The following is a 9636-nucleotide window of genomic DNA, read 5'->3' as shown; positions in this document are numbered from 1 at the left end:
CTCCTGACTTCTATGGGAGAAGCATCTCAATCTCTGCCATTGGAGCAAACAACTTTGAGCTTAAGCCTCAATTAGTTTCTCTAATGCAACAGAATTGCAAGTTTCACGAACTTCCATTAGAAGATCCTCATCAATTCTTAGTTGAATTCTTGCAAATTTGTGACACTATCAAGACTAATGCGGTTGATCCCAAGGTCTATAGACTTATGCTTTTTCCCTTTGCTGTAAGAGACAGAGCTAGAACATGGTTGGATTCACAACCTAAAGAAAGCCTGAACTCTTGGGAAAAACTATTCAATGCCTTCTTGGCAAAATTCTTTCCACCTTAAAAATTGAGCAAGCTTAGAGTGGAAGTCTAAACCTTCAGACAGAAGGAAGGTGAATCCCTCTATGAAGCCTGGGAAAGATATAAGCAATTGATCAGAAGGTGTCCTTCTGACATGCTTTCAGAATGGAGCATCATAGGTATTTTCTATGATGGTCTATCTGAACTGTCCAAGATGTCATTGGACAGCTCTGCTGGAGGATCTCTTCATCTGAAGAAGACACCTGCAGAAGCTCAGGAACTCATTGAAATGGTTGCAAATAACCAATTCATGTATACTTCTGAAAGGAATCCTGTGAATAATGGGACAAATCAGAAGAAAGGAGTTCTTGAGATTGATACTCTGAATGCCATATTGGCTCAGAACAAAATATTGACTCAACAAGTCAATATGATTTCTCAGAGTTTGTCTGGAATGCAAGCAGCAACAGGCAGTACCAAAGAAGCTTATGATCCTGAGAACCCAGCAATGGAAGAGGTGAATTACATGGGAGAATCCTATGGAAACACCTATAATCCTTCATGGAGAAATCATCCAAACCTCTCATGGAAGGATCATCAGAGGCCTCAACAAGGCTTCAACAACAATAATGGTGGAAGAAATAGGTTTAGCAATAGCAAGCCTTTTCCATCATCTTCTCAGCAACAAACAGAGAATTCTAAGCAGATCCACTCTGAATTAGCAACTGTAGTCTCTGATTTAATTAAAACCACTCAAAGTTTCATGACTGAAACAAGGTCCTCCATTAGAAATTTGGAGGCACAAGTGGGTCAGCTGAGCAAGAAAGTTATTGAACTCCCTCCTAGACTCTTCTAAGCAATACAGAAGAAAATCCAAAAGGAGAGTGCAAGGCCATCAATATGACCCACACGGCCGAACCTGGAGAGGAGGAAGAGGTAGTGATCTCCACTGGAGAAGACCTCAATGGACGTCCACTGGCCTCCAAGGAGTTTCCTAATAAGGAACCATGGAAATCTGAGGCTCACACTGAGACCATAGAGATTCCATTGAATTTACTTTTGCCATTCATGAGCTCTGATGAGTATTCTTCCTATGAAGAGGATGAAGATGTTACTGAAGAACAAGTTGCTAAGTACCTTGGAGCAATCATGAAGCTAAATGCCAAGTTATTTGGTGATGAGACTTGGGAGGATGAACCCCCTTGCTCACCAAAGAACTGGATGACTTGACTAGGCAGAGATTACCTCAAAAGAGACAGGATCCTGGAAAGTTCTCAATACCTTGTACCATAGGCACCATGACCTTTGAGAAGGCTCTGTGTGACCTAGGGTCAAGCATAAACCTCATGCCTCTCTCTGTAATGGAGAAGCTAGGAATCTTTGAGGTACAAGCTGCAAGAATCTCACTAGAGATGGCAGACAACTCAAGAAAACAGGCTTATGGACTTGTAGAGGATGTCTTGGTAAAGGTTGAAGGCCACTACATCCCTGCTGATTTCATAATCCTAGACACTGGGAAATGTATGGATGAATCCATCATCCTTGGCAGACCCTTTCTAGCCACAGCAAAAGCTGTGATTGATGTTGACAGAGGAGAATTGGTCCTTCAAGTGAATGAGGACTCCCTTGTGTTTAAAGCTCAAGGATCTCCCTCTGTAACCATGGAGAGGAAGCATGAAAAGCTTCTCTCAATGTAGAGTAAAATAAAATCCCCACATTCAAACTCTAAGTTTGGTGTTGAGAGGCTACAACCAAACTCTAAGTTTGGTGTTGAGAGGCCACCATCATGCTCTGAGTATCTGTGAGGCTCCATGAGAGCCCACTGTCAAGCTATTGACATTAAAGAAATGCTTGTTGGGAGGCAACCCAATTTTACTTATCTATGTTAAATTTCTATTTTCCATTATTATTTTATGCTTTCTATAGGTTGATGATCATGTGAAGTCACAAAAACAATTAAAAAAGCAAAAACAAACTGAAAAATAGAATGAAAAACAGCACACCCTGGAGGAGAAGCCTACTGGCGTTTAAACGCTAGTAAGGGCAGCAGAATGGGCGTTAAACGCCCAGTCTGGCACCATTCTAGACGTTTAACGCCAGAAATGGGCACCAGACTGGCGTTTAACGCCAGAAAAGGGCAAGAAGCTGGCGTTAAATGCCAGAAATGGGCAGCAACCTGGCGTTTAACACCAGGATTGGCAGCAGAGGGCATTTTGCATGCCTAATTGGTGCAGGGATGAGAAATCCTTGACACCTCAGGATCTGTGGACCCCACAGGATCCCCACCAACCTCAACTCACTCTCTCTATTCTTTACACCTTTTCATAATACTCTTCCCCAAATACCCTTCACCAATCACCTCAATACCTCTTCCCCAAAAACCCCTCACCTATCAAATCCTACCCTCTTCTCCATAATCCCTTCACCAATCCACATCCATTCCTCCTAAACCCCACCTACCTCACCATTCAAATTTAAAACATTTTCCCTTCCAAACCCACCCATACATGGCCGAAACACTACCCCCCTCCATCTTCTCTATTTCTTCTTCCTCTACTCTCTTCTTTCTTCTTTTGCTCGAGGACGAGCAAACCTTCTAAGTTTGGTGTGGTAAAAGCGTTGATTTTTGTTTTTCCATAACCATTTATGGCACCAAAGACCGGAGAAACCTCTAAAAAGAGGAAAGGGAAGGCAAAAGCTTCCACCTCCGAGTCATGGGAGATGGAGAGATTCATCTCAAGGGTCCATCAAGACCACTTCTATGAAGTTGTGGCCAAGAAGAAAGTGATTCCCAAGGTCCCTTTCAATCTCAAAAAGGGTGAATATCCGGAGATCTGACATGAGATTCGAAGAAGAGGTTGGGAAGTTCTCACCAACCCCATTCAACAAGTCAGAATCTTAATGGTTCAAGAGTTCTATGCCAATGCATGGATCACTAAGAACCATGATCAAAGTGTGAACCCGGACCCAAAGAATTGGCTTACAATGGTTCAGAGAAAATACTTAGATTTTAGTCCGAAAAATGTAAGGTTGGCATTCAACTTGCCAATAATGCAACGAGATGCACACCCCTACACTAGAAGGGTCAACTTTGATCAAAGGTTGGACCAAGTCCTCATAGACATTTGTGAAGAGGGCGCTCAATGGAAAAGAGATTCAAGAGGGAAGCCGGTTCAACTAAGAAGGCATGACCTCAAGCCCGTGGCTAGGGGATGGTTGGAGTTCATCCAACGTTCAATCATTCCCACTAGCAACTGGTCTGAAGTTACTATAGACTGGGCTATCATGATCCATAGCATCATGATTGGAGAGGAAGTAGAAGTTCATGAGGTTATATCCCTAGAACTTTACAAGGTGTCGGACAAGTCCTCTACTTTGGCAAGGTTAGCCTTCCCTCATCTTATTTGTCACCTTTGCAATTCAGCTGGAATTGACATAGAGGAAGACATCCTCATTGATGAGGACAAGCCCATTACTAAGAAAAGGATGGAGCAAACAAGAGATCTCACTCATGGACAAGAACATGAGGAAATTCCTCATCATGAAATCCCTGAGATGCCTCAAGGGATGCATTTTCCTCCACAAAACTATTGGGAGCAAATTAACACCTCCCTAGGAGAATTAAGTTCCAATATGGGACAACTAAGGGTGGAGTTCCAAGAGCATTCCATCCTCCTTCATGAAATTAGAGAAGATCAAAGAGTCATGAGAGAGGAGCAACAAAGGCAAGGAAGAGACATTGAGGAGCTCAAGCACTCCATAAGATCTTCAAGAGGAAGAACTAGTCGCCATCACTAAGGTGGACCCGTTCTTTAATTTCCTTGTTCCTTATTTTTCTGTTTTTCAAATTTTTATGCTTTATGTTTATCTATGTTTGTGTCTTTATTACATGATCATTAGTGTCTGGTGCACGAAATTGTGATCATCAACAATGGCGCCAAAGACTTGGTTCTCTCAAACGTGAATCACACTTTGTCACAACTTCGCACAACTAACTAGCAAGTGCACTGGGTCGTCCAAGTAATAAACCTTACGTGAGTAAGGGTCGATTCCATGGAGATTGTCGGCTTGAAGCAAGCTATGGTCACCTTGTAAATCTCAGTCAGGTGGATTCAAATGATTTTAGAGATTTGATAATTAAAACATAATTAAGATATAAACTAGGATAGAGATACTTATGTAGTTCATTGGTGAGAATTTCAGATAAGCGTATAGAGATGCTTTCATTCCTCCTGAACCTCTGCTTTCCTGCTGTCTTCATCCAATCATTCCTACTCCCTTCCATGGCAAGCTTATGCAGGGCATCACCGTTGTCAATGGCTACATCCCGTCCTCTCAGTAAAAATGGTCCAAAATGCACTGTCACCGCACGGCTATTCATCTGTCGATTCTCGATCATACTGGAATAGGATTCAGTCATCCTTTTGCATCTGTCACTACGCCCAGCACTCGCAAGTTTGAAGCTCGTCACAGCCATCCCTTCCCAGATCCTACTCGGAATACCACAGACAAGGTTTAGACTTTCCAGATCTCAAGAATGGCCGCCAATAATTCTAGCCTATACCACGAAGACTCTGATCTCATGGAATGGAAGGCTCGGTTGTCAGGCGAGGCAACCATGCGTCATGAACCAGAAGGCTAAGAGATATGCACTTAGGCGATTGCAAGTAGAACGGAGGTGGTTGTCAAGCACGCGTTCATGGGTGAGAATGGTGATGAGTGTCATGGATCATCACCTTCCTCAGGTTGAAGAACAAGTGTATATCTTAGACAAGAAATAGGCTTGAGTTGAATAGAAAAATAATAGTACTTTACATTAATTCATGAGGAACAGCAGAGCTCCACACCTTAATCTATGGTGTGTAGAAACTCTACCGTTGAAAATACATAAGAACAAGGTCTAGGCATGGCCGAATGGCCAGCCTCCCAAAGAGGGTTCAATCATCAAAACATGATCAAAAGATAGATCCGAAGATATAAATACAATAGTAAAAAGTCCTATTTATACTAAACTAGTTACTAGGGCTTACAGAAATGAGTAAATGATGCAGAAATCCACTTTCGGGGACCACTTGGTGTGTGCTTGGGCTGAGCATTGAGCTTTACATGTGTAGAGGCTTCTCTTGGAGTTGAACACCAGTTTGTAACCTGTTTCTGGCGTTTAACTCCACTTTGCAACCTGTTTCTGGCGTTTAACTCCAGAATAGGGCAGGAAACTGGAATTGAACGCCAGTTTGCGTTGTCTAAACTCGGGCAAATTATGGACTATTATATATTGCTGGAAAGCCTGGATGTCTACTTTCCAACGCAATTGAGAGCACGCCATTTGGAGTTTTGTAGCTCCAAAAAATCCACTTCGAATGCAGGGAGGTCAGAATCCAACAGCATCTGCAGTCCTTCTTCAGCCTCTGAATCTGACTTTTGCTCAAGTCCCTCAATTTCAGCCAGAAAATACCTGAAATCACAAAAAAACACACAAACTTATAGTAAAGTCCAGAAATGTGATTTTTATTTAAAAACTAATAAAAATATATTAAAAACTAACTAAATCATACTGAAAACTATGTAAAAACAACGCCAAGAAGCGTATAAATTGTCCGCTCATCACAACACCAAACTTAAATTGTTGCTTGTCCCCAAGCAACTGAAAATCAAATAGGATAAAAAGAAGAGAATATACTATAAATTTCAAAATATCAATGAAACTTAGCTCCAATCAGATGAGCGGGACTAGTAGCTTTTTGCCTCTTGAATAGTTTTGGCATCTCACTTTATCCATTGAAGTTCAGAATGATTGGCATCTATAGGAACTTAGAATTTAGATAGTGTTATTGATTCTCCTAGTTCAGTATGTTGATTCTTGAACACAGCTACTTTATGAGTCTTGGCCGTGGCCCTAAGCACTTTGTTTTCCAGTATTTCCACCGGATACATAAATGCCACAGACACATAACTGGGTGAACCTTTTTAGATTGTGACTCAGCTTTGCTAAAGTCCCCAATTAGAGGTATCCAGGGTTCTTAAGCACACTCTTTTTTTTTTGCTTTGGACCTTGACTTTAACCGCTCAGTCTCAAGTTTTCACTTGACACCTTCACGCCACAAGCACATGGTTAGGGACAGCTTGGTTTAACCGCTTAGGCCAGGATTTTATTCCTTTAGGCCCTCCTATCCACTGATGCTCAAAGCCTTGGATCCTTTTTATTACCCTTGCTTTTTGGTTTTAAGGGCTATTGGCTTTTTGCTCTTGCCTTTTGGTTTAAAGAGCTTTTGGCTTTTTTTGCTTGCTTTTTCTTTTTCTTTCTCTCTTTTTTTTTCGCCATTTTTTTTCTTCTTTTTTTTTGCAAGCTTTGTTCTTCACTGCTTTTTCTTGCTTCAAGAATCAATTTTATGATTTTTCATATTATCAAATAACATGTCTCCTTTTTCATCATTCTTTCAAGAGCCAACATATTTAACATTCATAAACCACAATATCAAAAGACATATGCACTGTTCAAGCATTCATTCAGAAAACAAAAAGTATTATCACCACATCAAAATAATTAAACTAGTTTCAAGGATGAATTCGAAACCCTGTACTTCTTGTTCTTTTATTTTTAGAACAGTTTTCATTTAAGAGAGGTGATGGATTCATAGGATATTCATAGCTTTAAGATATAGACACTTAAATACTTATGATCATGTAATAAGACACAAACATAAATAAAACATAAAGCATAGTAAACGAAAAACAGGAAAATAAGAACAAGGAGATTAAGGAACGGGTCCACCTTAGTGAAGGTGGCGTCTTCCTCTTCTTGAAGAACCAATGGTGCTCTTGAGCTTCTCTATGTCTCTTCCTTGTCTTTGTTGCTCCTCCCTCATAGCTCTTTGGTCTTTTCTAATCTCATGGAGGATGATGGAGTGCTCTTGGTGCTCCATCCTTAGTTGTCCCATGTTGGAACTTAATTCTCCTAGGGAGGTGTTGATTTGCTCCCAATAATTCTGTGGAGGAAAGTGCATCCCCTGAGGCATCTCAGGGATTTCATGGTGAGGAATTTGCTCATGCTCTTGTTGAGGTCCATGATCTCTTGTTTGCTCCATCCTTTTCTTAGTGATGGGCTTGTCCTCTTCAATGAGGATGTCTCCCTCTATGTCAATTCCAGCCGAATTGCAGAGGTGGCAGATGAGGTGAGGAAAGGCCAACCTTGCCAAAGTAGAGGACTTGTCAGCCACCTTGTAGAGTTCTTGAGGTATGATCTCATGAACTTCCACTTCCTCCCCAATCATGACACTATGGATCATGATGGCCCGGTCTACAGTAACTTCAGACCGGTTGCTAGTAGGAATGATTGAGCATTGAATAAACTCCAACCATCCTCTAGCTATAGGCTTAAGGTCCAATCTTCTTAATTAAACCGGCTTGCCTCTTGAGTCAACCTTCCATTGAGCTCCTTCTACACATATCTCCATGAGGACTTGGTCCAACCTTTGATCAAAGTTGACCCTTCTAGTGTAGGGGCGTGCATTTTCTTCCATCATTGGCAAGTTGAACGCTAGCCTTACATTTTCCGGACTGAAATATAAGTATTTCCCCTAAACCATGGTGAGCCAATGCTTTGGATTCGGGTTCACACTTTGATCATGGTTCCTAGTGATCCATGCATTTGCATAGAACTCTTGAACCATTAAGATCCCGACTTGTTGAATGGGGTTTGTGAGAACTTTCCAACCTCTTCTTTGGATCTCAAGTTAGATCTCCGGATACTCATTCTTTTTGAGCTTGAAAGGAACCTCAGGGATCACTTTCTTCTTGGCCACAACTTCATAGAAGTGGTCTTGATGGACCTTTGAGATGAATCTCTCCATCTCCCATGACTCAGAGGTGGAAGTAATTGCCTTCCCTTTCCTCTTTCTTGAGGTTTCTCTGGCCTTAGGTGCCATTAATGGTTATGAAAAAGCAAAAAGCTATGCTTTTACCACACCAAACTTAAGATATTTTCTCGTCCCCGAGCAAAAGAAGAAAGAAAGAAGGAGAAGAGGAAGAAAATGGAGGAGATGAGGGGAGAAGGTGTATTCGGCCAAGGAGGAGAAGAAAGGGTTGTGTTGTGTGAAAATGAAGAAGGAATGAGGGGTTTATATAGAAGTGGGGGGAGGTTTAGGGTTCGGCCATTAGGATTGGGTTTGGGAGGGAAAAGAGTTTGAAATTTGGAGGTAGGTGGGGTTTTTGGGGAAGAGAGGATGGATGTGAGTGGTGAAGAGGTGATGGGGAAGAGTGATTGAGGAGATTGGTGAGTGGTATTTGTGGAAGAGAGTTATGAAAAGGTGTGAAGAGGAGAGAAGAAAAGGTGGGGATCCTGTGGGATCCACAGATCTAGTGGGGCCAAGGACTTAACATCCCTGCTCCAATTAGGCATGTAAAACACCCTTGCTGTGCAATCCTGGATTTTAACGCCAGACTGATGCTTGTTTCTGGCGTTAAACGCCCAAATGTAGCCTGTTTCTGGCATTAAACGCCCAAATATAGCCTGTTTCTGGCGTTTAACGCCAGGTAGATGCTTGTTTCTGGCCTTAAACGCCAGACAGATGCTTGTTTCTGGCGTTTAAACGCCAGAATGCTCCTCCTCCAGGGTGTGCTATTTTTAATGTTGTTTTCATTTTGTTTTTGAATTTTCAGTAGTTTTTGTGACCACACATGATCATCAACCTAATAAAACACGAAATAACAAAAAGAAAATAAAATAGATATAATTAATTAACATTTGGTTGCCTCCCAACAAGCGCTTCTTTAATGTCAATAGCTTGACAGTGAGCTCTCATGGAGCCTCACAGATAGTCAGAGCAAGGTTGGAACCTCCCAACACCAAACTTAGAGTTTGAATGTGGGGGTGCAACACCAAACTTAGAGTTTGACTGTGGGGGTTTTGGTTGACTATGCAATGAGAGAAGCTTTTCATGCTTCCTCTCCATGGTTACAGAAGGAGATCCTTGAGTTTTAAACACAAGGTTGTCCTCATTCAGTTGAAGGACCAACTCTCCTCTGTCCACATCAATCACAGCTCTTGCTGTGGCTAGGAAGGGTCTTCCAAGGATGATGGATTCATCCTCATCCTTCCCAGTGTCTAGGATTATGAAATCAGCAGGGATGTAAAGGCCTTCAACCTTTACTAGCACGTCCTTTACTAGTCCATAAGCCTGTTTTCTTGAGTTGTCTGCCATTTCTAATGAGATTTTGGCAACTTGCACATCAAAGATCCCAAGTTTCTCCATTACAAAGAGTTGCATTAAGTTTATTCTTGATCCCAGGTCACACAGAGCCTTCTCAAAGGTCATGGTGCCTATGTTACAGGGTATTAAGAATTTACCAGG

General features: G+C 41.7%; 1 non-coding gene across 1 annotated transcript; it reads right to left on the bottom strand.

Moving 5' to 3' along the window:
• Nucleotides 1–338: 338 nt before the first annotated feature.
• On the bottom strand, nt 339–446 carry LOC112724725 (small nucleolar RNA R71). Its single transcript, XR_003163874.1, has one exon. It is a non-coding gene; the product is annotated as a small nucleolar RNA R71 (small nucleolar RNA).
• Between the last annotated feature and the right edge of the window lie 9190 nt (nt 447–9636).

This window comes from Arachis hypogaea, chromosome 11 (assembly GCF_003086295.3).
Source record: "Arachis hypogaea cultivar Tifrunner chromosome 11, arahy.Tifrunner.gnm2.J5K5, whole genome shotgun sequence".
Taxonomy (NCBI): Eukaryota; Viridiplantae; Streptophyta; class Magnoliopsida; order Fabales; family Fabaceae; genus Arachis; species Arachis hypogaea.
This window is presented reverse-complemented; position numbering and strand designations above follow the sequence as displayed.